This window comes from Oryctolagus cuniculus, chromosome 10, assembly GCF_964237555.1.
Source record: "Oryctolagus cuniculus chromosome 10, mOryCun1.1, whole genome shotgun sequence".
Lineage (NCBI taxonomy): Eukaryota > Metazoa > Chordata > Mammalia > Lagomorpha > Leporidae > Oryctolagus > Oryctolagus cuniculus.
Genome location: NC_091441.1, coordinates 44,473,423 through 44,492,389, shown reverse-complemented (window position 1 = coordinate 44,492,389; position 18,967 = coordinate 44,473,423). Strand labels below are relative to the sequence as shown.

The following is an 18,967-nucleotide window of genomic DNA, read 5'->3' as shown; positions in this document are numbered from 1 at the left end:
TGGCCGCCGCTGCAGCCGGCGCACCGCGCTGATCCTGGCAGGAGCCAGGAGCCAGGTGCTTTTCCTGGTCTCCCATGGGGTGCAGGGCCCAAGCACCTGGGCCATCCTCCACTGCACTCCCTGGCCATAGCAGAGAGCTGGCCTGGAAGAGGGGCAACCGGGACAGAATCCGGCGCCCCAACCGGGACTAGAACCCGGTGTGCCGGCGCCGCAAGGTGGAGGATTAGCCTATTGAGCCACGGCGCCGGCTCGAGATATTATTTGATATTGATATATTTTAGCTATAGTAAAGATTCATTTTGCTTCTATGAACACTTGAGAGTGTTGTTAATATCTTCTTCCATGATTAAAATATAAAATAAATATGTCAATTCCAATGCAAACCTCTTGGAAAATAAATCTCATCATTTCTCATCAGCAAATCAATAATTTTATTTATTTTTCTAAATGTAGTTATTTCTAATTGTATTTATTTATTCAATTATTTGAGGAGAGAAGGAAGAAAGGAGGGAGGGAGGCAGGGAGAGTGAAAGAAAGAGCCAGCAAATGAAAGACATCATTCTATTTTTATAATTTTTTTTTTATTCGACAGAGAAAGACAGAGAGAAAGGTCCTCCCTCCACTGGTTCACCCCTCAAATGGCCAGTACGGCCGGAGCTACGCTGATCCGAAGCCAGGAGCCAGGTGCTTCTTCCTGGTCTCCCACGCAGGTGCAGGGGCCAAACACTTGGGCTATCCTCCACTGCCTTCCTGGGCCACAGCAGAGACCTGGACTAGAAGAAGAGCAACCGGGACCAGAACCCAGCGCACATATGGGATGCCAGCACTGCTGGCAGAGGATTAACTGAGTGAGCCACGGTGCTGGCCTTGAAAGGCATCATTCTTATCTGCTGGTTTACTTGCAAATGCCTGCAATGACCATGGCTGGGCCAGGCTGAATTCAATCTGAGTCTCCCATGTGAGTATTATGGACCCAAGTAGTTGAACTTGCTGCCTCTCAGGGTGCACGTTAGCAAGGAACTAGAGTTCAGAGTAGAGCTGGAACTCAAACCCAGATATCCCAATATGAGATGCAGCTATCCTACCTGGTGTCTTAACTGCTGTGCAAAACACCAACGCCTTCCTACAATTTTAATTTGCATGCATGCCTTCAGTTTTGTTGCTGGTTCCTTTTATTTTTCTTACACAAGACAATGTCTGGCTGCTTCAAAAATATGGAATTTATCAATAGCTTTAAATATTTTCTAACACATTAGTCTAGAAATTCCTCTTGTGAAAATCTAGTCTAAACAAAAACTTTAATCATTATGCATTATATACAATGATAAAAGTTTTTAAAACACATTAATTCAGGTCAATTATGATGAAGATAATGATTATATAATGATATAAAAAGCTATTGAGAAGAAATTAACGTCTTCCTGTGAAAACAGGCATCCCTACAAATCTTTAAGTTGTTAAAAATATATTCTGATATTGGGATGTGCACAGAGGAAATGTAATTCAGCAGAAAATTGCCCATACAAATATTTCTGTATTTGCACACTTGAAGATTTATTAAGGTCAACAAACATATTTCTCATGAAAGTCTGGTATCCATATTGATCCCTAGTGATTAATAATATGTCATAGCTGTTCTTCATAAAGCTGAAATGATGAACTGAGAACCATTTTAAATGTCCTTGTCATAATTCTGACACAATAATTTAAAACTTTAGAAACTTCTGTCTAATAAACTTGCCTAAAACCACAGAATTATATTTATCAGGTAGAAAAAATTCCATACACATTTTCCTTTGGTGGAAACACTTTTATTATGGCTACCATATCTTTGATATTTTTTCTTAAGATTTACTTATTTATTTGAAAGGCAGAGTTACAGAGAGACAGGCAGAGACATAGAGACATAGAGAGACAGAGAGAGACCTTCCAACCACTAGTTAAGTCCCCAATGGCTGTAACAACTGAAGCTGGGCCAATTTGAAGTAAAGAGCTAGGAGCTTCTTCTGGGTCTCCTATGTGAATCAGGGGCCAAGTACTTGGGTCATCCTCCACTGCTTTCCCAGGCATGTTAGCAGGGAGTGGATTCGAAGTGAAGCAGCTGGGTCTCAAATTTGGTGCCCATGTAGGTTGGCTTTACCTGTTAAATCACAATGCTGGCCCCTGTTTTTTGATATCTTAACACTAATATTAAAATCCAGTCCTCAAGTGGTTGACCTGGAACACTGATAAGTGTTCTCCTAGGGGCAGGAGTTCAGATCATTTTTTTTTTGAATGGTTGAATCTTTTTTATTTTTATTTAGTAAATATAAATTTCCAAAGTACAGTTTATGGATTACAATGGCTCCCCCCCCATAATTTCCCTCCCACTCGCACCCCTCCCATCTCCCGCTCCCTCTCCCATTCCATTCACATCAAGATTCATTTTCAGTTATCTTTATATACAGAAGATTGATTTAGTATATAGTAAGTAAAGATTTCATCAGTTTGTACCCACACAGAAACACAAAGTGTAAAATACTATTTCAGTACTAGTTATACCATTACTTCACATTGGACAACACGTTAAGGACAGATCCCACATGAGAAGTAAGTACACAGTGACTCCTGTTGTTGACTTAACAATTTGACACTCTTGTTTATGGCGTCAGTAATCTCCCTAGGCTCTAGTCATGAGTTGCCAAGGCTATGGAAGCCTTTTGAGTTCGCCGACTATGACCCTGTTGGAGTTCAGATCATTTTAAGTTTTCTGTTTGATAAAACATAAGCACAACTGAATCTAAGGTATCCTAGAGCTCTAATACTTTTCTTCCAAATCCCAGATGGTTACTATAAACACTTGAGAGGAGCATTGCAAGAATTGTGGAGATTGCATTAAATTGATTTAATGGAACTTAATTGGGAAAATATTTGGTAACTTATGCTTCGCTCACTCTGTAGTATCTAGGTTTTTTTCCAAATACATACATTTAGAATTTGTAGATACCTATAATTATCACTTTATATGCTACATCAGAGCAGATAATAAGAAATAGAATAGTATAGTTATGCCAATGAATCTTCTAAACATGGTTACGTCAGTCATAATATTTTACATTTCCTAGATATTAATATATAGAAGGATTTACAAATTCCCTATCTATTCCTGAAAGTCAAAGACTTTCAGATGTACAATAAAGTTTATGTTTTTTTTAATTTAAATAGTATTCTAACACTAAAAATGCTTTTTATATATAACTGGGATTCCATGGCACAATTCAGACTCATTTAAATTTTGCTCATAGTTTTGTAACCTGCAAATGAAATTGAGGGCAATGATCACTATCGGTGAACATGCATGGGAAAAATAATGCTACCACTCGTGGAAGTTAAAGAGTTCATAAAAGGATAACAGTATAAGAAATTTAATATAGACAGAAGGAAGAAAGTCAGGGATACACCAAAAAGGTGAAAACAGGGAAGAACGAACTAACAGGAAAAGTAAGATGATTTTTAAAGGCTTTTAAATTCAAATTCAGGGGCATGGCATTGTAGCCTGGTGAGCTGGAAAAGCAGGAGAGGATGGTTCAAGTGCTTGGGCTGCTGCATCCACGTGGGAGACCTGGTGGAAGATCTTGGCTTTGGTCTGGCCATTCAGACCATTTGGGGGTTGAACCAATGAAGAAAGAAATCTCTGTGTGTGTGTGTTTCCCTCTCTCTTTAACTCTGACTTTTGAATACATGTATAAATCTTTTCTTAAAAAAATAAATTCAAATACAGCTCCATCTTATCAATAGGATCTTTCTAGTTAAGATCTTAACTAAATGTGAACTTGAGAAGTATATTTTTAGCTTTAAAAGTGTTAATGAGAAATGTTGCTGGAATCCCTTGTAGAATAAAATAATTGTATTCACCCCATTTATTCATTCAAATATTTTTATTTAATAAATAATGTCAGATCCTAAGATATAATGGAAAGCCTCAAGGAGTCCTCAGTCTTGTGGCAAAGATTTTTATTAAAAATCATACAAATGTGTAAGTAGAATAAGAATTCTGAATCTTTTGCACCTTTTGTTTTTCATGTTTATTAAATTTACCCAAAAGATCTATATAGTAGCATTTTTTCAAAGCTAGATTTACTATTTATTCAATTCCTATGATTACTAAAATTTTGAGGTAACAACACATTGGGGAGATAGCTTGATCAGGAGAAGAGACATGGTGAATGTTTATATTTTCAATATTACCTAGAATTCATTAGAGGAAATATTTAGCTTGATGATGGCTTATGCACTAGCATCTCAAATTATTTGTTAAACTTTGATGCTTAGGGGATATTACATCTTCTTTTCTCAAAATTTATTAGGAAATAAAGATTATATTAATAAAGACCTGAACAAAAATTTAAGGAAGGCTGAGACCATTACTTTGCTCAACTCCAAGACATGTTCACAGAGTAAGGTTTGCATAAATATGTGTACAGATTTTCAGTAAATAGATGAGTAAATGAAAGAATGCACATGATACCACTTTAGAAATAATCATTTTGCATGTTAGAATCACACATTTTATTTGACCTTTTAAGGAAATAACCTATGGATGATATAATTGCCTATTATAATGATAATAGTATATGTTTATACTATTTGATCCTAGACTATCTGATAGTAAAACCTGGAATATATAAAAGAAATTCATACAGCATGTTTTTGCACTTTAAATTAATCTAAGGATGCACCACATAATCCAGGCTTAGCAATAGTTCTTGATCTGACGTATATCATTGACTTTCAAAAGTTATGCAAAGCCCTTGAAATTGCACACAGTTTTTTTTCGGGGTTGCCTCATTAGGCTGTGACCAAAAAGTGTTGAGGAACCATTGCTTAAAAAGCAAACAAAATCCTCCCTTCCTCTATCAACAAAAGTGCTGAAAAATAAAGGCAGATCAAGATCCTAATATATCCATATAGAAACTCTCCATTTTTTTTGATCCTTCTTATTTAAAACCATGGATTTTATCCTGGACTTTCTCTCCATTTTCTATTCGTTTTTCTTTCTGTTCCCTTCTTTACACTTCCCAGTGGGTAAGTGATGAATAGGGAATTTAAAGAAGAGATCAGTTCTTTTTGAACAAAATACAAGGCTTCTGTCAGCTATTTACATCTAACTTTTCAATCCATTACTAAGAATTTGGAAATAATGGTGAACATTAGTTTATAGATTTCATACATAATAGAAAACAATAAGGGTTAGTTACCTTAATGAAAAAGAATACAACCTAGGACAGTCTTTATTGTAACAGGATGTAATATATTGACATAGCCACAAAGAAAGAAGAAAAGAATATGGTACTCCCAAAGAGGTTGATAAGTGGTGGAAGCAAAAATAATCTAAGGGCACAAACAAGACCGGTGCATACCAAAGGAAACATGCCCACCAAAAGGAAGCATTGCTTTTGGCCCAGTACATTAACTCCCCAAGTTCTAGAAACCATTCTGCACTCACCCCAGTATTATTTACATTGTGTTATACTAGCTCCATTAAGAAGAAAACAGAAAGATTCATAATAAGAGTAGCAACCAACACTAGAGACTCCTTTCTATAACTAACGTTTACTGAATTTTTCCTTGTGGATAATTGTCTGAGATGTTATATTATTATCTTTATTTTACAGATAAGGAAGACAAGGCAAAAAGAAATCAGGTGAGTTGAACCATATCTTCCAAAAATAGCCACAGCAGTAGTTTCAGTCCCACATGGTTTGCCTCTTCATTTTGGAACGCGGAGTCTATTTCTCCTTCCTTTGATGGTAGGATGACTTGTGACTTCCCTGGCTAATCAAGTATGGTGGGAATGATGCTGTGGCTTCACAGAATAGTCTGTAAAAGTCACATAGCTTCTGTCTGGCACTTTTTCGGGGGAAACTCACCTTTGAAATAAGCTTTCATGTTGTAGGGTTCCCAAGACATGTGGAGAAGCCATTTTGAGATCTCCAGCAAATACATTAAACTAATATGAGATGTTAATAATAGGAGAGGCTGGATGTAGTTTTTTTTTTTGTGACAAATATACTAATATAAGATGTTAATAATGGAGGAAGCTGGGCTTGGAGTATTTGGGGACTCTTTGTACTATATCTCATTTTTTGTTTTGCAAAAGTTGAAACTACTCTGTGATAAAAAGTTTATTTTAAAAATCCCTGGCTCAGGTCTCAGCTAACAGCATGGTGAGTGACTGAGTCATTTGAAGGTGAATCTAGACCTTAGTCTTCACATCATCCAGCTGGTCTGGATCATGTGAAACAGAGACAACCTACACCTGATGTGTCCTGCCCAAGTTTCTGACACATAGAATGATAGCAATCATAGTTATTTTACATAGTGCAGTTTGGGGTGTCATATTCATCTTATCATAGCAACTGACACACCATGTCTAATGTCCAAGGTTCAACAAATGTTAAGTGAAGGAGATGGGCTTTGCATCCAGACAGGTTACAGATCCCACCATATTTTACCAATCCAGTATACTTTCTTCTTAAACACTTTGTGATATTATCTTCACAAAACCTAGTAACACTCAACAATCAAGTAAAATAACTGAATTACCTTGTTCTGAGACCACTTCCACCAAGCAAGTGTCTTATAAATTGGCTAACTCAAACCTTGTTGGTGTAGACAAATGGGCTGCTAGAGGAAACCAGAAGTTGGTCCCCTTGGACAATACTCTTCATTGTAAGTCAATATGGACATGCTGGTTATATATAATCAGTCTACTGTATTTTTTAATCTACATGAATCCATATTCCATAAAATCGGGATGTAATCCCTGGTAAGCCCCAGCTCATGGCTCTTCTGAGCTGAGGCCTGCACAATTCTGGACTGTGGTTGGATGTGAAGAGTAATGCTATCCATTGAGACTTGTGGAGTGCCAACCAAAGACTCTTACCCTGGAAAGCACCCAAATCCATTAGAATTTTTTTTCAAAATCTAATATGGACTAGTGGCAAATGAGATTATAGAAAAAAAAAACTTTGTTCCAAATATTCTAGAGAGGAAATTATGATTAAAATATATGTGCTGTACATGTATGTACAGAAAATGTACATAATTTGCCACAAATCTCTTGTTGTTTATAATCATCATGGAGTCTATGATTAAATTTATAGTAATGAGTCATTCATCTGGACTCTCAATTACTCCTAATACTGGCAGTTAGGTTCAGTTCACCAGGCATAAGGGCTAGGGGCTTCTTCCAATTATGTATTCTAAGACAGTTGTCATCTTCTGACCCCTTTCTAATCCTAACTCTCCCGTACTGATATAATTATCTGCTGCTATCTCAGCTGATCTGATGATCTGTCATCTTCTGCTTCTTGGTTATTCAACGTTTATTGCAGACAGCTCTTTGCTTCCTTGCATTTCATGGGAGTTCTGCTGGCTGTTGCTGCCATGGCTATGCTCATTGCAGACTACGCCACCCTCACTTTAGTCTCATGGTTGGAAAGAATTGATTTCCTGCCAGAACCACCAGAAAACAAAACTTGTATTGCGGGTATTTATTGATCAATTTTACTCTAGAGCATCCTCACATCTAGCTTTTCATTCATCGGTTGATTTGTTTATTCAATCATTTGCTTAGCAAACCCAAAGTAGGCTTATTCTCTGGATCCAGCTCTTGGGCTAGCCCAGGGGATGAAAAGAAGGGTAAGATGTAGTTTCTGTTTACCAAGGATTACAATGGGAGGAAGCAGAAGTGAAAGCAAGTCTATTCGAGGTACAGTGGAATTGATTCTACCAGATGTGGAAGCAGGATCAGAAAAGGCTTCATAGAAGAAATAATCAGTGATCTGCATCCTAGAAGAGTCATTCTATTTGTCAGGGATCAATGCTCTTCTACCACATGGGCCAATAAGTATGTGAAGAAATCTGGGAGTTAGGGAGTCAAGAGAAATGTTTTCTTTGGCCCTTTAGGACTAGTAGATTCCGGTTACTTCTTACTTGTGAATTAAGACTTTCAAGGATCTCTTGACTTTAAACTATTACTAATAGCATAAAAATGGAAACTCACATATTTAGTACCCTACTGCTGAATAGGATGGTAACTAAAGCTTGGTCTCCAGCACCAATGTTTCAGTAGTGATCTTGGATTAAACCATTGATCCCATGCAATTAAGTCCCTATTGCCCTTATCTATACCTTTGGCACATCTCTGACAGCATCAGGCACTGGATTGCTAGTTTTGCATAAGTGATGAGTTGTTGTCATCACAACATGTATTAGTACTAAGACAGAGCCACAAAATATGCAGTGAATAGCCTTTAGAATAAGCCAGACAAGGGGTCTCCAAGTCTCTTTGTGAACACTGTCAGTTCCAAAACATTCCCTTTGATTCATGGACATTAACATGAGGAACATAAAATTGCTTAAAACACATGCCAATTCTCTAACAATATATAGGACATGGAGAAAATGCTTACTAGGTACATTGCCTACTGTGTGCACAGAGGCACTGTTATATTGCTGCTTCCATAAAAGCCATACACCAATTATTACAGAAAGCAAGGGTTCTCCCTAGCGTTTCCAAGGAGAGATTCTGCAAGAATGGCATGTGTCGATACCCTGAAGCCTCAGAGGAGCAAATAACTGTTTTAACTCCCCTAGGACCCACTTCTTCATCTGTGCTGCCATGGAAACCAGTCTCTTGTCCAACATGAATTCTCCTATAATTAGTCTTAAAAGAACATTCTTGATTTGTACAAGAACAAATCAGTCCTCTGAATCAAGGCTGTTACATGCCTCAAACTCTACATATTATCATGCTAGACAAAATCACTGCTTTTCATTCACTCACTTATTATGAAGCAATTGGTACACACTAAGCTTTATGGGAGACCAAATAGCACCTATATGACACTGCTAGACAAAAGCCTGTCCTGTGCCAGCTGATGGGACAAGCTCTCCCACTAAGAGTTCAGAGCAAGGCTTCAGCTATCTTCTCCCACCCAGCACCCATGTACATAACCACACGCAAGGCTCCTTATCTTAGCTCCCTGACTGGGTTACCAATTTTGTGACTACATTGATTTACTCGGAAGTTTGCTAGTGGATGTGACAGCATTGCTTCTTAGAACTCAGAAGAAATTCATTGGATGCTTGTGATTACATTAATCCTGCTTGCTCCTGATTGTCTCTGTTCATTGTACAATTTGGATCAGGAGTTGTTGATACTAACGAAACACATAAACAATTTCAGGATAGAAAGAGATTGCAATCAGATAAGGGAATTGTCACATTCCCAAGGGAACTACATTGGCATACACAGTAAGTGAAGGATAGAAGCTGTGTCCAGATAATGACAGTAGTTGAGAGATCACTTCCAGCAAACATGATAAGCAAAGAGATTCAGAGAAGAGTTAGCTTTTGAACAGATTTCTGAAGATATTTCAGATGCAAGGGTTTTATGTGGCTTTGGCAGGGGAAATCTAGCTCAGAAATGCAGTTCCCTAAAAATACTAAAAAGCACCTGCTTAATGTGGGTGTGTGTTCCAAAAGAAAAACATTTATTTCCATTTTGACTGTGGTATTCATTCTATAACTGAGTGACTATACGAAAATCCCACGCAAATGGCATGCATATTAGCTATTAAATTTCTATTTGATTCAATTTTCTTCAATAATGGCATGTCCCTTCAAAAGTGTTTGATGTAGGGGGCTACATTGTGGCATAGCAGGTTAAGCTGCTGCTTGGGGTGCCTGCATCCCACATAGGCACCGGTTTGTGTCCTGGTTGCTTCACTTCTGATCCATCTCCCTGCTAATAGCCTGGGAAAGCCACGGACTATGGCAGAAGTTTTTTAGCCCCTTTCACCCATGTAAGAGACCCAGATGAAACTCCTGGCTTCAAGCTGGTCCAACCCTGGCCATTTTGGCTATTTGGGTAGTGAACCACCAGATGGAAGATCTCTTTTTCTCTATTTGTTTTTCCCTCTCTCTTGATATCTCTGCCTTTCAGATCAATAAACAAATCTTTTAAAAAACCTATTTGGTATAGCTGATTATTGAAAAATTTTTGTAGTAAGAATATAAAAATCAATGGTACTTAAAGTATATCTTCAATTTATAAATTAAAGTACAAGATTTAATGATTACATTTCACAAAATACATGGTAATGTCTTAGAATAATCCCTGACACATGGCTTGTCTTTGGTTATACTCACAATAATAGTAATTTTCTTAAATGTATTTTTACTTAGAAATATTTTTAAATTTAATAATACTTTTCTTGGATATTGTTTAAGATGATTAAACATGAGCACATTTACAGCTTATTTATTTGTTAAATATTCCTATATGCTATTGTAATTTAATTATAACATGTCAATACTTTCAAACATATTTTAAAAATATGCTACTCTTTTCACGGTATCATATGAAAGGCTGCATAACCATTTTCTTTCCATGGGTACCTCCTGATTTGAATAGTTTAAGATTTAGAAAGGTTTCCTATTTACTCACATTTTAATGATATACATTTCTACTTCACTGGTGGAAAAGGCTGATCAGTCACAGAAAGGTCAGTTAACACTAAATAGACCCTTTCTTTATGTAATTACAAAGAATAATATCTTTGTGCTGATGGTACTGCACATCGAGTGGGTGATATAGAGAATTAATGTGCTGCCTTGTTGGCCCATGGGATACAGATTCCAATACAATAACCACAACTTATTCTAATTATGCAGCTTTAAAAGGTCATCAGCAAAAAGAGTTAGGGAATTATCAACCAACTTTATCATAAAACAATAATGTACTATATAAATGCAGAAACCATAAGAGCAGTACCTGGAATCTTCATTTCAAAGACAGAAAAACTGATCTAAGGTTCCAGGACTATATTATGGCAAAAATTGAGTAAATTCTTTGAAGAATAAAAATATAGCTATTTTGTAACTTGACAGTGATGCAGGATAGCCTAAACTCATATTTATAGGAAATATTTAATTTTAGAAAATGTGTTTATTATTTAATGTTAATTCCATTATTATATCCATTTGATATCAGAATTCAACTATTCTTTTAAAAATCTATTTGTCATAAAGTCATCCATAATTATATTATATAGAAAACAGATAAGTACATAATGTAGAAAATTAAGGCCCCTCTTCAAAACCATGGTCCTCTCTATTCCCAAAGATAGCATAAACTCTTTAGGGCAAGTGATACAGGAATAGAAATGTTAAGAACAATTCTCACATTGACAATGAGAAAAGAGAGGCCAAGGTAGTTAATTTCTGTCCAAGACTGCACATGAAGAGAGCAATATCAAGGCTGGGCCAGCCTGACTTTAGTAAAACCCTTTTTTGGGTCTACATCAGTTGTGAATATTTGTATGAACTGCAGGGTCCTTAACTTTCAGGACTGATGTGTGTGAATGCTGTAATTTTTGAATATCCTCAAGAATGACACCAGTCTTTCAAAATAAACTGGATATTTGAGGAAAAAAATTTAACATCAAAGGACACATAAAATGGCAACTGATGCTCAGTTCCTAGCACCAGTGTTTCAGTAGCATGGGATTGTGGGGTCAGAAACATTAGGTCTATTGTCACAGATGTGTCAAGTGTAAGAATTCAGTAAATAATTTGCAATCCAATAAAATATCCATCAGGGTACACTTATTACTATTCTTACTCTATTACTACTATCCACCTGATAGAATTGCTCACATTTGAGCACCATCTACATCTTGCAACATATTTCAAGCAGAGATAAGATCTAAAGTACCCAAGGCAATTTTCTGCAGATACAATCAGCTCTTTGTATCTGTGGTTTCCACATCCATGAGATTCAACCAACTGTGGATTGAAAATATTTGAAAGAAAAAAATCATGTGTTTTCTGAATACGTAGAGACTTTTGTTGTAATTGTTCCCTAAACAATAGAATAAAATTACTATTTATACAGCATTTATATCATACAGAGGACTTCAATAAATCCATGGAAAACAGAGTTAAATTTATTTTGAAGCAAAACATTTTTAAAATTTTTGCATAGTTTTTTTTCATAATAAAGTATCTTCCAAAAACTTTTTGATGACCCTTATATAAGATATTAGGGATTATAAGGAATCCAGAGATTATTGAACACACATAGGATAAGTGTAGATTATATGGAAATACTACACCATTTTATACGCAGGAAGTGAGCACTGGTGGATTTCTGTGTCTACAGAAGTCCTGTAACCAGTCCCCTTCAGGTACTGAGAGGCAACTATGATCATCTTGGGATATATATAGTCTCTAAAACAACAATTCCAGTATGGAAAAGATCAGATTTTTTTTTCTAGGCCACCGATCAGCAAACTGTGTCTCTCCAACCAGATACAGTCCAGTGCTTGCTTTTGTAAATAAATTTTACTGAAGCACCATCACACACATGTGTTTATGTCTCATCTATGACTGGTTTGGCACTACAGTGGCAGAGTTAAGTAATGCCATAGAGACTGAGCTGACTGCAAAGTCTGAATTCTTTTAGTATTCTTTAATGTAGTAGTATTCTGAACAACAAAGTTCCAGTTTAGACCTCTAATTAGAGATGTTCATGGGCTGTGCTTATGCCAACATATAAATAAAGACAACTGGAAAGCTTTAAAAAAATTTTCAAAGGCCGGCGCTGTGGCACAGAGGGTTAACGCCCTGGCCTGAAACGCCAGCATCCCATATGGACGCCAGTTTGAACCTGGCTGCTCCACTTCCGATCCAGCTCTCTGCTGTGGCCTGAGAAAGCAGTAGAAGATGGCCCAAGCCCTTGGGCCCCTGCACCAATGTGGGAGATCTGGAAGTAGCTCCTGTCTCCTGGCTTCAGATCGGCACAGTGCTGGCCATTGTGGCCAATTGGGGAGTGAACCATCGGATGGAAGACCTCTCTATCTCTCTGCCTGTCTTCTCTCTGTGAAACTCTGCCTTTCAAATAAAGAAATAAATCTTTTTTTTTTTTTTTTTTTTTTTTGACAGGCAGAGTGGATAGTGAGAGAGAGACAGACAGAGAGAAAGGTCTTCCTTTTGCCATTGGTTCACCCTCCAATGGCCGCCACGGCCGGTGCACCGCGCTGATCTGATGGCAGGAGCCAGGTGCTTCTCCTGGTCTCCCATGGGGTGCAGGGCCCAAGCACTTGGGCCATCCTCCACTGCCTTCCTGGGCCACAGCAGAGAGCTGGCCTGGAAGAGGGGCAACCAGGAAAGAATCCAGCACCCTGACCGGGACTAGAACCCGGTGTGCCGGCGCTGCTAGGTGGAGGATTAGCCTAGTGAGCCGTGGCACCGGCATAAATAAATCTTAAAAAAAATTCTAGCAGAGGTCTATACTAAGAAGACAGACCCAATCAACAGTAGCTTGAAAATGTCACCAAGACCATAGAAAGCAATGAAATATTGGTGAGCTGCTTAGTACTCTCAAAATGGACTCAATTGAACAATGTTGGCAGAACTCTTAAGAAATGATTGACAAAGCCCCCCAAAAAAATCTACGTTGTGCCTTTTTTGATCACTTATGGATCATGTAAGCCTTGGATATAAGGAAGGTAAAAGTCTGCTCACGCTGCTTCTGCTCTTAGAATTTGTGTTTTGGCAGTCCAGAATCAACTTTATGTTGCCAAGTTTAAGTTTAATTTTGCCAGTCACATAGATGTCAATTCATTTACCGAAGAGCTGAGTAAAATGTGGTGGCTTTCTACTATGAAAGGCTACACAGTGATTAGAAGAAATGAACTTGACAGACATCACAGTAACATTGAGTGCTCTTTAAATGCAGTGCTGAATGGAGGAAGCCAAAAATGTTGATAAATATAGCACATGGGGAAAATTCCATTGGGCAATTGGATAGAAACAAGACTTAGGAACTAAGTGGGGAGGAAACAAATTAAGAATTAACATGTAGAAAATATATATATATATATGTGATCAACAGTGACACTGATCTCTGTTTAAATGATTTAGTGGATGCACACATCTACTTCTTTCAGGTTTTTCCATGTCTTAAGATAACTTATAAAACTTCTAAAATAGGGTAAATCAAACTCTTCTGTACATACATTTCTGCAACAATAGGTTTCATTGGGAGCATGGTCATAAGATTTACTCTGTCTATCAACTAGCCATGGCCAGAGCAAGTGCAGAATTAAAGAAATCCGCCAACATAACTAGCTACCAAATTCATGGCTGTTTCTTTCTATGCCTTCTTTTTCCCTTTTTTGATGTTGCCTTATTTCAATTTCTTACTTATTTCCCTTTTATATTTCCTCTGGTTTTTCCTCTTGCATCTTCTTTAATATTCTGTCAGGCATAAATCATGCAACTGTCCAGAGTCCTCTTTTTATCATATTACTTCCTAAAGACACCATCTTCCTTTCCTATCATTTCTTCAATCCTCTATTCTTTTCAAGTTGCTTCTTTCTTCCTACACTATGGTTTACCAATATGTGTGCAGGATATTTAAAAGTGTCTGGGAAATACTGAATGACCCACTTATTTTTTTCCCCAGAAAATAAAACAGTTCATGAAAATTCAGTGCAGTGACAGGAGGGGGCAGGGGGCACTGGTTGGTTGTGCAGCTCTTTATGCTTGTCTTCTGTTCCACAGGATGTTTCTGTCTTCCTTGAGTTCACCTTCCATGCTGGCCATATGTTAATGCTGGCCAGGCACTAATTTGGATTGTTTAGATAACACATAAATCAAACTGAAAATTTTTAGTCTACTTGGAAAGGTTAGCGATAGCTATCCTTCTGTATCAGTATGACATGTCAGCCAAACAGAGATGCGGAAGTGTGAATGCAACATGTTTACATAAGTTAAGTGTGCAGTGAATACAATTACATTTTTATAGAGAAACTTATGTGTGTATTGTTTTTAGACTACTGACTGAGAGGAAGAGAACTAGTAAATTAAAATGCTGTTGAAGAAACTGAAATCTTCTTAGGAAGGACACAAGACACAAAACAACAAAACTGACATTTTTATTTGACAGATAGAGTTAGTGAGAGAGAGACAGAGAGGTCTTCCTTCCCTTGGTTCACTCCCCCAAATGGCCGCTACAGCTGGAGCTACGCTCATCCGAAGCCAGGAGCCAGGTGCTTCCTCCTGGTCTTCCAGGTGGGTGCAGGGGCCCAAGCACTTGGGCCATCCTCCACTGCCCACCCAGGCCACAGCAGAGAGCTGGACTGGAAGAGGAGCAACCAGGACTAGAACCCAGCCCCCACATGGGATGCCAGCGCCGCAAGTGGAGGATTAACTAAGTGAGGCACGGCGCTGGCCCCCAAAACTGACATTTATGAGAATGGTAAGATATTTGGTATTGAGAAGAAAATCCAAATAGAATGATAGTAACTATTGCACATTTATATTGGTATGTGGTGAAATGTGTAAAGATTAGCATTATCAACTTTTCTCAAAAAACTGACACTAGATAAGCCACAGTCATAATACCACACTATGCACACCTATATAGCTAAAAACAGTATGTTTTATTAGGGTTAATGTATTCATACTAATTCTCCACTTCCATGAACATTTGTGACATATGATCTTGTCCTTATGTTCGGTACATAGAAGCTCAGCAAACATAACTGAGTTAATGTACATTACACTCATGTTTTCATAAGCTCAGAAGTACCCACACAAGGGAAATTGGTGGACTAACTACTAATGATTTTTACTTTTCAAAGTATCCACATCAGCCAAATGGACTTCTCAGAGTATAAGATGTGATAGTAGCATATGTGTGTGTGTGTGCGTGTGTGTGTGTTTCTGTAGAAAAACATTTAACAATTCACATTTACAACATAAAAACATAGGAATCTGTCCATGTATATTTTGACTGAGAAAAATAATAAGGTTTCCAGTTCCTGAAATCCTAGTTTGCAAAAGCATTTTACTGTATAATCTCTCTGTATTGTATTCCAGTTTACTTGTAGGTTTTCCTTGGAAGAGTAACAGAAATCTAAACTACCTGCTTTGCTGCCTTTATACACATTGCTAAGCTGTGTTCTCACAACTCAGGAGATTAAAATTAAAAAAAATAGTAAGACAGTTTCACATGAAGCGACTAGCTGATTTTTTTTTAATAACACAAGAGCGTCACAGTGTCAGAGTGATGGGAACACTTTCTGAAAATTGAAAATAGTAAATAAGAATACAAAAGCAGCATTCAAATGATCTTATCCCATATACTTTTGAACAAAGAAATAAAATTTTTTCCTTCACTTCAGGAACCTAAATATAAAAAAGTAATATATGGAAACAACACTGTATGCACTGTAATTTCATCAGCAGAGAGAACCACTGCTACTCAGTTCCATGGGAGTCAGGCTTTCACTGTCCCAGGGCATAGTCAGTGCCATTCCCTACCTCTCCACACCTGCCATTGTCAGATCTACTTTTCTTTCCTCATAAAGGTTTCTTTCAAGTTTTTCTTTCTTCAGGAATGAAAGTAATGAAGAATGGGCAAGCCTTCTCAAACTGAATACTACACACACTCCAGAAATCTTCAGTATCACCCAGCTTTTGACTTTCTTTGGTCTTAGAGTAATGACCGGACTGAGTAGAACCCTTGATGCACAAATCACTTAACATGGAACCAATCAGCCATCTGAATAGATAGACCCACAACCATGATCTTGAACCAAATTGCTCCTGGATGCTGTTTATTTTAAATAGGATATCCTTCTTTTCATGGTAGCTCTTCAGAAGTTGTGTTTTTGGGAGCTTACATGGCTTATCTTTAGAGTTTTAATCCCAAGTAGCTGTTCACATGCTACTTTACATGACAGTGGGAACATTGCAGAAATGACTAAGGTAACAGGTTTTTGAGATGAAGAGATTAGATTATCTAGGTGAGACTAATAATATTAGTTTTCTATAAAATGATTTATTTACTTATTTGGAAGACGGAGTCACTAAGAGATAGACAAGGAGAGATCTTCCATCTGCTGATTCACTCTCCAAGCAATAGTCAGGGCTGGGCCAGCTTGAAGCCTGAAGCCGGAACTCTATCTGGATCTCACACATGGGTGGCAGAAATCCAAGTATTTGAGCCATCATCTGCTGCCTCTCAGGCATACTAGCAGGCAGTTGGAAGGAAACTGGGGCAGCCAGACTCAGACTGGCACTCAATATGAAGTGCAGGCATTCCAAGCGTCAGCTAAACTCACTGCACCACAATGCCAAACCCAACGTTAATTTTTGGTTTTTGCTTTTTAAAAGTTTCTTTATTTATTTGAAAGGCAGATTGTCCAAGAGAGAGAGAGGGAGGGAGGGAGGGAGGGAGGGAGGGAGAGAAAGAGAGAAAATATGAATCTTTCATCTGCTGCTTCTCTCCCCAAATAGCCTTGAGAGCCAGGGCTGGGCAGGCCAGTCAGGCGTCTGGAACTCCACCTAAGTCTCACACATGGATAGCAATGGCTACAGTATTTGGGTCATCTTCCTCTGCTTTCACAGGTGCACTAAGTAGGGAACTGGATGGGAAGAAAAGCAGCTGAGGCTCAAACCTGCATCCTGAAATGGGATGTTGGTATTGCGAGCAGTGCCTTAACCCACTACACCATAACGCTATCTTGCAACATTAGCTTTCAAAAGTGGAGAATCTTTCTTGGCTAATGTTCAGAGATATACAAAGCAAGAAGCATATCAAACTGAAGTGTGAAACGTATGTGATTCTCATCATCTCTCTTTCTTGTTACTGCTTTGAAGACAGAAGAAGGAAACTACAAGCCAAGAGATAGAGGCAGCCCCTAGAAGCTGGACATGTTCCTCAACTGACAACCAGCAAGAAAATGAAATGCTTAGTTCCAACAACCCCAAGAAAGTAGATTCCACTAACAAAATCGATGAGCAAGGAAACAGAGGCTTCTTGAGCCTCCAGAAGGAACATGGGTCATCCAATAACTTGATTTTAACCCAGCAGGGCCAGGATCAGACTTTTGACCTACCCAGTTGTGAGATAATTTTATGTTTTAAGATTCTAATTTTGTAGTAATTTATTATCACAGCAATATAAAATTAACAAAGTAACCCAGACATTATATTAGGTACTAGATACTTAGCAACCAATAATAAACACTAACAACTTAATGGAGAAAAGTCAAACATGATAGCCTCTTCACAAATTTATTAGGAGATGAATTTTCAAAGCTATTCAATAATTCCTTCAATCACATTGCATATATCTTTTGCTTCCCAACCATATGTGATGTAGCATATCAATGGCCACTTAAAAACTAGTTCTCACATGAGATAGACTATATCGTGTTCTCCTAACTGAATTTTTGTTTATGTTAGCTGTAATGGCTGGAATAAGCCATCATTTTTAAAAATAAATGTATTCATTCCCTTGATGATTTGTTGATATTTTAAAGGTTCATTATCAAATTTTGACAGTGTTATGTTTTCCCATCATGACTAAATACAAACATATTTCAAAACATTAATGGAAAAATAAAATTATGTTTTTTGGTGCAAAAAATAAAAAAACTCTGCAATTTTTTCATAACTTATGTACTTTTCATGAACTTTAAAAAATGTATTTGCTTTATTTATTTGAGATGCAGAGAAACAGAGAGCAAGAGAGGAGGAAAGAGACAGAGATAGACAGAAAGTGAACTCTCCTGTTCACTGGTCTCGCTCCCGAAATCCACACAAAAGCTGGCACTGTGTCGGGCCAAACCCAAAAGCCCAGAAATCAATAAAGATCTCCTACAGTAATGGCAAGGGCTCAACACTTGGCCATTTTAGCTGACTCCCAGGGTGTGCATTAGCAGGAAGCTGAAATTGGGAGTAGAACTGAAACTTGAATTCCTGTTCTCCATGTGGGATGTAGGCATCCCAAGCAGCATCCTATTCATTGTACCAAACACCTGTGAGTCCATGATCTTTTTGAAGACCCTTACTAAACGCTAAGTATTTCATGACCTTCTTATTCCATTAAGTACAAGAGTCT

The 18,967-nt window shown here is 37.7% G+C and overlaps 1 protein-coding gene across 5 annotated transcripts in view; it reads right to left on the bottom strand.

The window, feature by feature from the left end:
* The window catches only part of CCDC178 (coiled-coil domain containing 178), a 604,881-nt gene that overhangs the window by 237,477 nt on the left and 348,437 nt on the right, over positions 1–18,967 (bottom strand). The gene's annotated exons all lie outside the window — the stretch shown is intronic.